The following is a 15,154-nucleotide window of genomic DNA, read 5'->3' on the forward strand; positions in this document are numbered from 1 at the left end:
CATTTTTCATTAATTCCCTTGAAATTCTTGACCTTTTGTTCTTCCAGATGAATTTTGTTATTATTTTTTCTAGATCTGTTAAATAATTTCTTGGGAGTTTGATTGGTATGACACTGAATAATTAGAATAATTTAGGTAGTATTGTCATCTTTATTATATTTGTTCAATCTATCCAAAAGCACTTGATATTTTTCCAGTTGATTAGATCTGCTTTTATTTGTATGGAAAGTGTTTTGTAGTTGTGTTCATACAATTCATGACTTTACCTTGGTGGTAGACTCCCAAATATTTTACATTATCACAAGTTATTTTAAATTGAATTTCCCTTTGTATCTCTTGCTGTTGGATTTTGTTGGTAATATACAAAAATGATGATGATTTATATGGATTTATTTTGTATCCTTCAACTTTGCTAAAATTGTGAATTGTTTCTAGTGCAATCTCTAAGGTTGTCTAAATACACCATCATATCATCTGCAAAGAGTGATAATTTGGTTTCCTCATTACCTATTCTTAATTCCTTTAATCCCTTTTTCTTTTCTTATCGCCAAAGGTAACATTTCTAATACAATATTTAATAGTAATAGTGATAGTGCAGGGAAATTCCTTTAAAATTGGTATGCCTTTAAATTTGGCATTTCTTCATTGGATTCAAGACAACCACAAGCATCTTTCATTCCTTTTTGGGTCCTTTTCATGACTCTCTAAACTTCTTTCTTTCTTCTGCCTGTTCCCTTTTTAGTTTCCTTTTATTTGTTGTCTTCTCCCATTACAGTGTAAACTCTTTGAGAGCAGATAATATTTGTATTTTGTACTTTTACCTATTCCTAGTGCTTATTTTTTGTGTTTGTATTTGTCATCCAGTAAAGGCTTAATAAATATTTGTAACTTGCTTACACTCAAGTTTATAGAACTTGCTATAAGTATATTCTCTTGGCATCACTTGAGAAATCTACAATTACCTTCATTCCAAAAGTAGGAATCAATATAGGTAGGATATTCCAGGAAGATACATTGAGAAGAAGTAGATCATTTTCTTTTTCAATGTTGTTCCCAAAGTACAAAGTACTAAACTGATAGACCAGGAGGATGCTTTAGCACAGTATGTTTTCATTGCAATAAAGAATTTGACAAAGGCTGTTCTGAAAGGTTACAGAAAAGGTAGAGTAAAGTTTACTGAATACATTTGGATAGATTTAGAACTGCCTGAATGACTGAATCCAAAAGGTTAAGATTAAGAGATCAATATCAATTCAATTTAATTCTCCAAATATTTGTCAAGTGCTCTTTATCAAGAGATACACCATGGAAATTTAGACAAAGAGCTGAACTTGGAGTCATGAGGACTTTGCTCCAGTCCTGCCTCTGACCTGTGCTGATAGCATTATTATCCTGAGCAAATAATGTAAGTCTCCAAAGTCACAGACAATTCTCTAAAATTCAGTTGAAAAGCAAATATACTTCTGTACCAGCACAGGGCAGTTGCCTCGCTGGGAATTATCTCTATTAAATCTCCATTGTCATCTTATATTTATTCTATCAATTTTACTCTATTTGGTCCTGCTCTCCACCTCCCCCCCAAGTACTAGAGATTATATTAAGTCAATACAAAGAGTCACTTGCATAAAAAATCGAATCAAAATTGTCATTTATGTCATTGGTGAATTCTCTGAGCAATCTGAGGAGGAAAATATTTTATATGGAACTGTGGTGGGGAAGGGAAAGATGAATTAATAGAGATATGGCTTCAGAATTATCATTCAAGATTGGGACAGGACTATAAGACAAAGTCATTCAAATAATCTCTATCATAGCTTTGCAAGTGATATGAACAAGAGACATAAGAAGATTTGAAGTCATCTAGTTTGAATAAATTACATAGTAACATCAATGTTATAAAGATAATCAACTTTGAATGAGTTAATAACGTTGATTGAGTCAGAGACCCATCACAATTCAAAAAGAGTCATGAAATATGCTATCGACCTTCAGATAGAGAACTGATAAGTTCAGGGTACAGATGGAAGCTTTTTTCTATTTCTTTCTTTTTCTTGTTTCTTTCTCTTTTTTTGAACCTGACTACTATGGACATTTGTTTTGCATGACTGTACTTGTAATGGGCTTTTGTTTTCTTGCCTATTTATTAGATAGAGATGGTGGCAGGGGGAAGAAGAAAATTTGAAAGTGAAAAAAAAAATCTCTGGGCTTTAAAAAATAAATAAAAATAAAGTTTGCAGTTAAAATAGGATCATACAGTTTAGTTGTATTACATTTTAACAAGAAATAGGCTATGATAAGGCTAGACAATAGATTAGAGAGAGATGAATGCAAGAAGGATTTGTCAATTTTTTTGGAAGACATTCAAAGTTGTTAAAGATTTCTGAGCTGAAGTACTACATAATCAAAGCTGTATATGAGGAGGATTACTTAGGCATTGGCAACAAAAAAATTAGAAAGGAGTTATGATGTAGGCAAGAAGGTAAATACAGAAATAATGGGGAAAGATAACAACCTCTAAAAGTTGTTAGCCATAAAAGTGGAAAGGAAGAGAATTGTAAAGATCTTTTAAACATATTTGTTAACAAGATTTGGCTTCTAGTTGGATGTAAATGTATATGATCTACTTCTAATAATTTGTATGGATATGGAGCAATCTAGAAAGCTTTTCTAAGGATTATAAAGTCCTGAGCAAGAAAAACAGAGATATCAGAGAAATGGTTTTAGTCACTGTTACCTATTGAAGTAAAAGGCTTCCTAAAGTAGAGTTAAGAAGTAAATTGGTTACTGATAATATATTAGTTGAATATGGGATTTGCATTTTTAAACAGCTTAAGATATAGAGGCTCTTGTTGAGAGTTACAGCATACCTCATCATTACTGATAAATGTATTTATTAAGAATACTACAAATCTAAATTTTAAAAAAGCTTTAAACTAAAAAGGAAGAGGAAGGAGAAAAGTACCATAAATTCCCATTAAGTTAGACAGCAATAGGTGCCCCCAGAAATCCACATAATTAAAAATATAAGAAAAGAAGTAAACAGTGAAAGCCATGTCTATCAAATTCATAAAGTATGAATGACAACCAAGTGAGCTAGGTTCTCACATAAATAGATAAATTATGTTGCATTACATAGATAGGCATGGTAGAATAAAATTCACTACTGGGATATCTAGGATATGTGAAAATATATTAAAGTATATATTTTTAAAAGTCTTGAGAAAAAATGTAGGGACAAAATGAAGAATCATAGTTGGGAGTATTTGGGTAAAGATCAATGGAAGAAGAAAAAATAATATTATCATCATGTTATTCTGTAAATTATCCTTATGAAAGGAGGAAACAGATAAGAATATAGTCAACAAATAGAAATTTTGACAAAAAACCCTAACATAACATAATAGTGATGAAGACTTTCAGCTATTCCTATGTCTGTTAAGGGCATCCTCATTCTCTCTCTCTCTCTCTCTCTCTCTCTCTCTCTCTCTCTCTCCTCTTCTCTTTCCTTACTACATGTAAAGGAGCAGTTAATAATTTCTCAATTTGCCATGACAGTTTCCATTTTTAAAAGGTGAAATAATTTAATGAGAAAAACTTCTAATTTATAGATCACTCAAACCAACAAGGAGAAATTGATTGCTGAAAAAGAAAGAAGAGGATTTTTAGCAGGGGGAAAGGAAAGCATGAACCTATTTATCTTAGATTAAATAAGAAATAAGAAGAAATCTAAGTGTCATTTGACATGCACCTTTGAATTTTGGAAAGCATATTTCAAAGGGCTAAGTGAAAATATAGCTTGTTTCCTAAAATTTAAAGCAAAATGTTCCAAGAAGAATGGGAAGTGCTTAAGAATGAAATTCTAACTAAACAAAGAAAAATAATTTCAATGAGAAGAAAATAACGAATTAGCTAAAGACACCAATATAAATGCAAAGGGAACTCAATGACTTGAGTTCTAAAATCTAATAACTTAGATTTTAGAGATATATCCAGATGGTGGAAGCAAGGACAATGATGGAAAATTGATACAAAGTACTAATAATGATGTGAAATTTTGTTAAATGGCACCAAAAAAATATTTGATGTTAGCAAATACATACTAAAGAAAATAATTATTTTTTTAAAAGTGATATTGGGAGCAAGAAGAGGATCAAAGAAGAAATAGTACTCTTGTTCAAAACAGAGATAATGATGAGATTGTTGAAAAGACATATATTTTTAATTCTTATGTTTCTTCTATTACGCTATTAAGAAAAATGATTTTTGGATGAGAAAAGAAAGAAAAAATGGATCATAGTAGATGAAACCCAAGATATGTAGAGGAAAGGAAAACATATTTGATCTTTAAGAGCTTACATCACCAGACATAAATGAATCATGTTCCTAGGCACCAAAAAAAAAAAAAAAAAAGGGAAAAAAAAGGATGTGATTTCTAAGCAATTGTCAATAAATTAGAAATATACTAGAGAATGGAAAAAGTGCTATCGGATTGTCAAAGGACAAATATTGGCACAGCTTTCAAGATAGTAAAATAATTAGAGACCAGGGAAAATAATTAGATAGTAAAATAATTAGAGACCCTTAATTCCAGAAAATCTAGAATATGATATAAAAAGGATAATTAATAAATGTCTAACAATAGAAGTATTCGTCACAAACAGTCATTGTGTGGACCCCATTAAGAAAAAGTCATATAAGACTACTATGTTCACAGAACTTTGAATCCTGTCTAATTGATGGCTATTCTTGAGGAGTTTTTCTATCATTTTTCATCCAAAGATTTTATTAGTTAAAGAGAATATTCTATTATTTATAATTTTTACATCATTTAACTATGTGTCTAAAACTTAGCTTTTGTACAACATGGAAAGAAATGAGTTTGATAGTACATATTTAGATGGATTCAGGATTGTCTGAATGGCTAGGCCTTAACTAAATTTAAGGAGATTTCACATATAGTATATCTAAAGATCTCTGCTTAGTCCTATGCTGTTTTTTAACATTGTTATCAATAATTCAGATCAAGAAATAGATGAAATGTTTGCCAATGTTTTCAAGTACTAAAAAGCTAGAAGAGATAGCTAATATATTTAATGACTATCAGTATGCCCAAAGATTTAACTAAATCACATCCTCAACTTTCCTCTGTAACAAGGAATGTAATTCACTAGAGTCTTATACTTAGTATTAAGAAAATCATCTTTACAAAAATTAGATGGAGGAGTTGCACCTAAAAATTTTTTGGGGAAAATCTGATTATCATATTTATTATAAGCTCAAATTGATTAGTAATGTAGAAGACACAAAAGGAATGGAATTTTGAAGTTATGGGGAAGCAGCAACAACAACAATAGTAATAGCAAATAATATCTAACATTTATATAAAATGTTCAAGTTTGCATAGGGCTTTACAATATTATTTAAATCTTAAAATACTACAATTATCTCTATTTTTACAGATTAGGAAATTGACAAAGACAGAAATTAATTAGTTAGCTTGAAAAGTAACTAGAAATGCTTGGAGTAGTGTTCTTGGTTTTCTGAAAGTCTCTGGACCAGCCTTTGTTTCAGCTTAGTAATCATGAGATTACTCATGAGACAGGGATAAAGTCCAAATTCTTTATTGTCTCCTCGCCTGGGGTTTGGCTAGCTTTCTGGAGGCCCTTCAAACCGGCCTTGGTCTCAGTGGGGGAAGCAGGAAGACAGGCCAGCTACCATGGTGGTGTGAGATGGAGTGAATCTGGCTAAGTTTGTCCCAGCTTATATGCTCTATTTGTTAAATCTATTCATCATACTGAGTATAAGCCAATCATTATATCACTAGGGAACCATTATTTGTTGTAAGATTAAATCAATCATACTGAACTAGAGAACTGTTAATCACCATGCTAAACTAGATAATCATTGTCTTATCAATTGTACTTAGTTAGCACCTTGTAAGAATCCTTGTTTCAAGTACAGAGTTCTGGCCCATAACAGCTTGGGATCATGTTTGACATACAGAGTCTAGTCACCTCAAGCTGCAACTGAACTTGACTGTATATATTATAAATATTGTAAAATATAAAAATGTAAATTACAAAATTGTAAATTACAAAAATATATTGTAAGGCACTTGATGTGCCTTAATTTTAACTTTTGCCTTCAATCAAAGGAAAAGAGAAAAAGTAAAACATAAAAGCAAAAGGAAAATGAATATTCTTCTTGACCTTCACCATTATAATTTATGATACCTAAGTTCATTTAATTAAACCATCCTCGTTGCAGTTTTTCTCTCTTCTACTCTCTATTTTCCATTCTTATCATATCCTCTATCATTTCTGTCCCTTTGCTTTTGCTGTACCTACATCTGAAATGGATTGAATCATTAACTATATGTTAAAGAAATTCCCACCTTTCATGTGTTTATTTTTTAAATGGTATTTATTTTTCCAAATATATGCAAAGATAGTTTTCAACATTAACCTTTGTAAAACATTGTCTTTCAAATTTTTTCTTATTCTCCCCTACCCCAACTCCCCGAGACAGGAAGTAATCCAATACAGGTTAAACCTGTGCAGTTCTTCTAAACTTATTTTCATATTCATCATGCTGTACAAGGAAAAGTCAGATCAAAAAGAAAGAAAAGAAACACTAGAAAGAAAAAAATCAAGCAAATAAGCAACAAGGAGATGAAAATACCATCCTTTGATCCACATTCAGTCTCTATAGTTTTCTGTCTGGATGAAGATGAAACTTTCCATTACAAGTCTGTCCGAATTAATTTGAATAATTTCATTGTTGAAAAGTGCCAAGAACGTTATAGGTGAGCGTTACAAAATCTTGTTACTGTGTACAGAGTTCTCATTTCACTTATGTAAGTTTTTTTTCTCTAGTGAATTTATTTATTTTCAATATACATTGCTTTATGAATCATGTTGAGAGAGAAAAATCAGAGCAAAGGGGAAAAAACTATGGGAGAGACAAAAAAAAAAAAAAAAAAAAAACCAGAAGTGAACATAGCATGTGTTGACTTATATTCAATCTCTACAGCTCTTTTTCTGAATGCATATAGTATTTTGTCTATTGTGATGACTTTAGATCACTGCACCACTGAGAAGAACCAAGTCTTTCATAGTTTCCTTGCACATTCCAGCTGTTACTATATATAATGTATTCCTAGTTCTCCTTGTTTTGTTCAGCATCAGTTCATGTAAATCTTTCCAGGCCTTTCTAAATTCAGCTTTGTTCATCATTTTTATAGAACAATAATTCCATTACTGTCATATACCATAACTTGGTCAGGCATTCTCCAATTGATGGACATCTACTCATTTTCCAATTCTTTGCTACCACAAAAAGGGCTGATACAAATATTTTTGCACTTGTGGATCCTTTTCTCTCCTTTTTGATTTCCTTGTAGTAGTGTAGTAGTGACACTATTGGGTCAAAGGATATGCACAGTTTGTTAGTTCTTTGGGCATAATTCCAAATTGTTCTTCAAAATGGTTGGATCATTTCACAACTCTCTCAACAATGCATTAATGTCCCAGTTTTCCCGCATCCCCTACAACATTTATCATTATCTTTTACTGTCATCTTTTCCAATCTGAGAGGTGTGAGGCAATACCTCAAAGTTGTTTTAATTAGCATTTCTCTAATTAATAGTAATTTAGAACCTTTTTTCCCCCCCATAGCTATAGGTGGCTTTAATTTCATCATTTAAAATTGTCTATTCATATCCTTTAATCATATTAATTGGGGAGTGACTTGTATTCTTATAAATTTGACATGGTTCTTTATATATTTCAGAAATGAGACCTTTATCAGAAATACTGCCTGTAAAGATTTTTTCCAGCATTTTACTTCCATTTATATTTTTTATTGTACTTTATTTATAATATTTCATTTTATATTTGGTTTTGTGCAAAATCTTTTTTCAAGATCTTATATGTAATTGTAAGTTTTTCCGATTTGACTTTTCGATAATGATTCTCTAGTTTCTCTGGCAAATTTACCTTTTGCTCCATGATAAGATCTGGATAGGTCTAAGGTTATATTTCCTGAATATTATTTATGATATGATCTTTATCTCAGAATTTTCAAATAGTAATTCCTATTTAGAACATGACTGATTATTACAGATTATGGCTGATTACTGGTTGTTGTTTCTAATTTCTGACATTGATACATCTTCTTCAGTTTCAATCAAAATGGTTTTGTCAAATAGATTCTTGTTTGAGAATGTAGATTTGAGGTTTATCAGTACCATTATAGCTTGATTACTGTATTTTTTTTCATTAATTCATTGCATATTTTACATCTTCTTGAAATTCCAGATGACAATGTTTTTGATGATTTCTCTTTTATAAATGTGTTTTAGTCTATCTACTGAACAAGCACCAATTTTGCAAAATATATTTTTTATCTTACTCATCTATTGCATATCATTGACTTTTTGAAATTTCAGATCTGAACTTTTGTAGTATTATTATATTTCAAGTTCTGTTGTTTTGATAGACCAATTTTATTTTGTCTACTACTACTTGTAAATGGAATTACTTTTTATCTATTGGGATAGATCATATTTAATATTATTAGAAATACTGATCTATTTATGAACGATATTTGATATTTTCAAATTCTTAGATCTGACTTTGTTCGAGGTATTGATATAATATATTATCATATCATGTCAAAGTATCTTGTTATTTCTGTAATAGCCTCTCAACATTTTATTTTGCCTACATTAATTTTAAATGGAATTACTCTTTCTATCTATTGGTGATAGACTTTGTCAATAATATATAGAAATACTGATTATTTGTGTGACTTTATTTTATATTTTGCAACATTGCTAAAGCTGTAATTTGTTTCCAGTAGGTTTTTGGATGATAAGTATATTATCATATCATGTGCAAAGAGTGATACTTTTATTTCTTCATTGCCTTCTAATTCCTTTAATTTCTTTTACTTTTCTTATTGCTAAAGTTAACATTTCTATTACAATGTTAAATAATAGTGGTGATAATGGGCATCCTTGTTTCACCTCAATCTTATTGGGAATGCATCCGGCTTCTCTTTATTACAAATAATGCTTGTTGTTGGTATTACATGCTGCTTATTATTTTAAGGAAAGCTCCATTTATCCCTATGCTCTCTGATATTTTTAATAGGAATATATTTTTCTGTACCTATTGAGATTATTATATGATTTCTGTTGATTTTTTTTATGGATATAGTTGATTATGGTAATAGATTTCCTAATATTGAACCAACCCTGCATTCCTGGTATAAAACCCACATGATCAAAATGTATTATTCTGCTGAGAAATTGTTTCTTTGTTAATACTATATTTAAAATCTTTGATAAATATACATTAGGGAGGTTAGTCTGTAATTTTCTTTCTCTGTTTTGCATCTTCCTAAATTAGATATCAGTACCATATTTGTAGCACAGAAGTAATTTAGTAATACTCTTTTTGATCTATTTTTGCAAATAGTTTACATACTTTTGTTCTCGAAATGTTTGACTCTGGAGATTTTTTCCTTAAGGAGTTCATTAATGACTTGTTCAATACCTTTTTTTTTAAATGGGACTATTTAAGTAATTGATTTTCTTTTCTGTTAACATGAGCAATTTATATTTTTATAAATATTCATCCATTTTGGTTAGATTTTCATACTTGTTGCCATACAGTTGAGCAAAATAGTTCCTAATTATTGCTTTAATTTTCTTTTTATCAGTGATAAGTTAACACTTTTCATTTTTGATGATGGTGAGTTGTTTTTTTCCTTTCCTTTTTCTGAACAAATTAACCAAATATTTATCTATTTTGTTGTTTTTTCATTAAAAACAACTTTTAGTATTATTTATTAGATCAATAGTTTTCTTAGGATCAGTTTTGTTAATCTATCCTTTGAATTTGAGAATTTCTGATTTGGTATTTAATTTCAGGTTTTAAAAATTTTTTTTTTATTTCTAACATTTTTAGTTTCATGCCTAATTCATTGATCTCCTATTTCTCTATTTTGTTAATGTGACTATTAAGAGATATAAAATTTCCCCTAAGAACTGCTTTGGTTGCGTTCCATAAATTTTGTCATGTTTTCTTATCATTGCTATTTTCTTGAATGAAATTATGGATTGTTTCTGTGATTTGTTGTTTGACTTACTCATTTTTAGAAGTAGATCATTTAATTTGCAAGTCATTTTTAGTTTATCTTTCCCTGCCTCTTTATTGAATATAATTTTGATTGATTGTATCATGATCTGAAAAGGAAACATTTATTATTTCTGCACTTAATGGTGAGGTTTTTATGACCTGATACATGGTCAGTTTTATGTAGGTATCATGTTCTGCTAAGAAAAAGACATATTCCTTTCTATTATTTAGAATTTTCATCAGAAGTCTATCGTATATAGATTTTCCAGGATTCTCATTAATTGCCATAGTTTCTTTCTTGTTTATTTTGTGATTGGATTCTGAGAGGGGAAGGTTGAGGTCCTCTAGTAGTATAATTTTGCTGTCTGTTTCTTCTAGTAACTGGTTTAAAATCTTCTCTAGGAATTTGGCTGCCCTACCACTTGGTGCATATACATATTACTTCATTATTTATGGTACTCTTTATCAAGGTGCATTTTCCTTTCTTATTCCTTCTCTTTTTTAATAGGATCTATTTTTACTTTTGCTTTTTCTAAATAGATAAGAATTGCTACTCTTTTTTTTTACTTCAACTGAAGCATAAAAATTGTATTCCAGCCTTACTCTGTATGTGCCTGTCTGTGTCAAACATGTTTTTTGTAAACAATATATTGTAGGATTCTATTTTTGTAATCTACTCTGCTATTAGCTTCTCTTTTATGGGAAAGTTCATCCCATTTATATTCACAGTTAAGATTACCAACTTTGTATTTCTTCCATCCTATTTTCTCTCCTGTAAATACTTTTGGTTCTCTCTTTCCACCCTGTCCTTAGTGATGTTTTCTTTTTTACCCACTCCACCTGCAACACCTCCTCCTTCTCTTAATAGTATTTTTCCCATCATTCAAAGACAAAATCAGATATTACCTCCTATGAAGATTTTATCCTATTATTCCCCATCTTCCTTTCTCTACCCACTATGCCATTTGAAATTGATCTCTTCTTTTTTTTAGATTTCTGAGCACTTTACCTAGATCTCCTTTTGTCCTTGTCATATGACATGCGATGCAAAAGAATTGAGGAATAAGTTCCAAATTTTTGATATTGCTAGATCTTATTCCTTATATGTAGTAGCAGTTGAATGGATATTTGTTGATTTGATTTTGTGGAAGAAAAAGATGAATAACGGTCTTCTAGTGAGGCAAGCCATTGCCATGATATCCTTAGGGAATGTCCTATTTTTCTTAAAAGATAAAAAATATCACTTGTCAATCTCATGATCCTTCTTACACTTATTTGTTTTATTTTCCCTTTTCCTCACCTACTCTTCAAAAACACATGATTAGAGGTAAAAAGCAAGTTTCAGTAACTTTTTATGGGAGGGACCTGGAAAGAATCTAAATGTGTCTGTGTATGGCTAATATGGCTTTGTATGGTCTCCCAATATAGTGCTGCAAAATGCTCTGACCATTCTGATCAGGTAGGAAGGTCCAGGAGGAGGTGTGGCAAAGAAGGAACAAGAAACTAAATTCAAATGGTGATGGTATACTTTATTTGTGCCAGAAAATATGTTGTGTCTTTTTGAGCAAGAAGACTGCTCAACATCTCTAAGCTTTAATTTTTTAGATTGTTGTGACTAAAATTTATTTTAGGAGACAAAGGGGATTCAGAAGTCACAAATTTTTTCTTCTGTAGAGAAATTTTGGTTCATTGAATCAAATCTCATCATCTTATAGGTGAAATAAAAACTATGGCTGAGAAAATTGATACATTCAAGGACACACATTGCAAAGATGAGAACAGAACCTGATAATGATGAATAATTATTGAATATCAGCTCTATCAGTTAAGCAGACCATGAAGTGAATACATCTATTTCTTATACTACTCTAGCTATTGTCACATAGGACGCTCAATAAAATGAAGAAAAAGGCCAACCATGGACAATGGATGCCTTATCATTATAAAATAAAAAGAATATACTATCAAAAGGGGATGAGGCTTATCTAAAACTTTAACCTTTTTTATTCATTATGGATCCCCCTTCCCTACTTCAAAAATTTATATTGAAATGTGAAGAAGTTATAGAATGTAGGAAATGCAATTTCATGCCTACTTTCAGTGAAGATCTATGATAATAATATAAGCAACAGAAAAAGTGGCAAAATAATGAAAATTCATTGGTCATTCTTTTCTTCCTTCACTTTCCTTAGGTATCAAGTATACCATTCCTCTACTCAAGAAGCTTCAGTGTTGCCTCTTCTTTCTAGAATGCCAAACACACACACACGCACACACACACACACACACACACACACACAGTTTTCTTTCATACATTGTATATTCTATCCAAAATAACTTGCATGATATTCCAGGGCCTAATATTCAATCACCTGTCTCTGTTCTTTTTTTTCCCATTCATTCATTTATTTATTTGTTTTGCTGAGGCAAGTGGGATTAAGTGATTTGCTCAGAGCCACACATCCAGGAATAAGTGTTTGAAGTCACATTTGAACTCAGGTCTTTCTGAATTCAGGGCTGGTGCTCTAACCACTGTGCCACCTACTGTCCCCTGTCTCTGTTCTTTTGCAAGAGTTGTTCTGCATTCCTGAAATGTATTGTTGCCTCATGTCAGCATCTTACATCTTAAAATGCCAAGCTTATCTCAAAGCTCAGCTCAAGTATTCCCTTCTATAGGAAGCCCATCTTGATCATGCCAGTTGCTGATGCCTGATCTCTGGAAATTATTTTGTGTGTACACATAAACACATACACACACACATATACACATATCTAATATTTTCTATTTTGTGAAAATAAAACATGAGACCTAGAAACAGGAATTTTTTTTTCCTTTTTAAAAAATATTTATATCATGAGTATTCAGAATGGGACTTGGATTATTATAAGTTCTTAATAAGTGCTTGGTAAGTAAACAAATGAGCTATTTTCAAGGATAAATCTGGGAAGAGAGTATTGGGGGAGAATGAGAAGTAAATAGAAATGGAGTAATACACGAAATTAGACTAATTTATACAAAAGTTTACATGTTCAAATGACTATCAAAAGATCTTTGTACTTCTAAGACTAGCTCTCTTAGATTACAGCAAATGAATTTGTTGTCATAGCTCCCTTACTTTCCCCCAATACTAGATTCACTAATGATCTCTGTAAAGCAATGATTCTTGGCTTAGCATCTTTGAATTTTTGTGTGAGAGGTCTGTAAAAGTATGCATATATGTGTGTATTTTAATATCTGGGTAATTGCATTTCAATCCAATTGGTTTCCTTTTTAACGTATGGTTAAACCTTATTTGTGGATTTTGTTTTTAATATTTAAAATCACTTTTCAAGGGGGGAAAAGTTAAGCTCTACCAGGATGTCAAGAGAGTCCATGATTCCAAAGAAGTTAAGAACTCCAACAAGAGATTACTTGAGATAACTAGTCATCATGAATGGGCTATATATGAATGTATTTTTGGATGTATGTATATAGATACTATATACAAACATACATCAAACTATACATATATGCAAACTATATTATTCCCACATTGCTGATGAGTAAATTAAAATTCAACTAAATAATGTCAAAAGTAAGAGTAGACAATATCCAAGATAAAAACAAAATGAAGGCACCAAACTGTTATAAAAACAAATGACCTCCATTCCCAGATACTTAACAAAAATTGTAGAGCTTCAGATGAAAAGTACTGGAGCTTTTCCAATTCTCTATTTTGTCTCTAGGAAAGTATTCATGTGAAAAAGAAAATTTGCTCTTATTCACTTTTCTGGCTTAGTTACCTTTTGGTGTTCAGTGTGTGACAGCGTCAGTTTTTGATGAAGCTACTGAATGAAATTGTTTTCTCAGTCCAACTGGTAACTATATCCTGCAAATTCCTTCCTTACCTTCAAACTCATGGAAGAATAAGAGTTGATATTCTGTTAAAGAACTGAAAGGTTTGCTATTCCAGGGTAAATTCATTTTTTTGAAACCAGGGGAATTAATTGGTGTGAACAACTACCTTGAAATGGTAGCTGACTTGAAGGAATCAATTTGGGATGACAGAGATGGAGAATTTAGAATTAGGGGAGAACTTGACAATAGTTAATTTAACCTTTTAATTTTACAAATAAGGAAATTGAGTCCCAGAGATCTTAAATAACTCATCCAAGAGCACAAAACATGCTAGTATTAGATTTCAATGATTAGAACCTAAGAAGTTTGACCATCACCTAGATGAGAACTCTTTCCACCATACCATATTGCTTATTACACCACACCAATATGACAGCAAGCAAATATTTTGGGAAGGAATTACCTAAGTGTATGGGTAAAAACCAAATTTCTATTCCAAATGTCTCCCTAAAACATTATATTCAAAATGTTTATTACTATTGTGTTAGGAGTTTTATAAGCAAACTGAAATATCAATGGACCCAACTATCTTTTCTTAGCAAGTCATGACTTAAAATTCCTTAGTTCTAGGTAATATATATAAAACACACACACACACACACACACACACACACACACACACACACACATATATATATATATATATATATATATGGGGAAAAAAAGATCAAATGAAATAATTCTATTGAAATTCTTGTTTCATATAAATATCACTAAAGTAGAAACGGGGAGCTTAACTAAGATACAGAGAAGTAAATATATTAGGCTATAATGGTACAATTAATTGGAATTTTAGAGTATTGGAGCACAAGATCTAATTATAGGTAACATTCCAGTTTCTGTGACCAATTATTTATGTTAGAATTCTTACAAGGTGTTAAGTCACTAGAATTGATAGAAACAATGCTTAAGTTTACACCTTTAAGAATTCACACATTAGCTCACACATTAGTTCACAAGTTCGGGAGATTCACAAGTCAGAAACCCACAATCTCACTCTCTCAGAGGAGGAGTCAACTTTGGGGTTCACACCTTTAAGAGATCATATATAAGAAGCTCTTAGAGCTTCAGTCAAGAGACTTGAGATTGAGAAGTGAGAAGTCAGTTGAAG

The sequence above is a fragment of the Sarcophilus harrisii genome, chromosome 1 (genome assembly GCF_902635505.1).
Source record: "Sarcophilus harrisii chromosome 1, mSarHar1.11, whole genome shotgun sequence".
NCBI lineage: Eukaryota > Metazoa > Chordata > Mammalia > Dasyuromorphia > Dasyuridae > Sarcophilus > Sarcophilus harrisii.